We start from the raw sequence: 657 nt of genomic DNA, 5'->3' as shown, positions 1-657 counted from the left end.
AAAAAAAAAAAAAATTCTCTTAGTTCCTGATATTTCTGAATATGAATACCCTGAAACATCTAACAAATCAAAGCACTTTGTAATTTCACTTTGCACTGCCCGGTGCAAACTGTTACTTCTCAATAAAACTCTCTGCTTTTTACTCCTAACACAAATGCTATCACAGGCTCCATCAGAGCAGAAATTGACTATTGTTCTCATGGTGGTCTGTCTAGCAGATGGTACTCTCCTGGCTTGGAAAATATTTAAATTGACTTTTTCCTCTTATGGAATCCTTTTTGTGAGTATTTTGAAGACAGGTTTCTTCACAATCATTGGTAGTCTCCCACTTGAAGTTTCCTTGATGTTTGCAAAGTTCTCTTCCTGATCCCTTGCATCCTAGATACATACTTCTAATCCGCCCCCCCCCAGTAGTCCTTTTGGATAGGATCTAAAACCACCCCATAACCAGCCTTTAACTTCAGAGCAGCCAGCTACTCATAGTATATCATACTCTAGATTTCTCAGGTATGATTTAGACAAAAGTCCATTCATATCCTAAGTTTTAAGAGACCCAAAATACATTCTCCAAGTAGTCTTCCTGAAGTCAGCTAACGGTTACAAAACTGATTTTTGACCAAGTTCTCTTTTACTGAACTTGCCCTTTGGTAGTACAAA

This window comes from Orycteropus afer, unplaced genomic scaffold (assembly GCF_000298275.1).
Source record: "Orycteropus afer afer isolate SDZICR_OR568_19922 unplaced genomic scaffold, OryAfe1.0 scaffold00007, whole genome shotgun sequence".
In the NCBI taxonomy this organism is placed as follows: Eukaryota; Metazoa; Chordata; class Mammalia; order Tubulidentata; family Orycteropodidae; genus Orycteropus; species Orycteropus afer.
Note: the sequence above shows the minus strand (reverse complement) of the source record.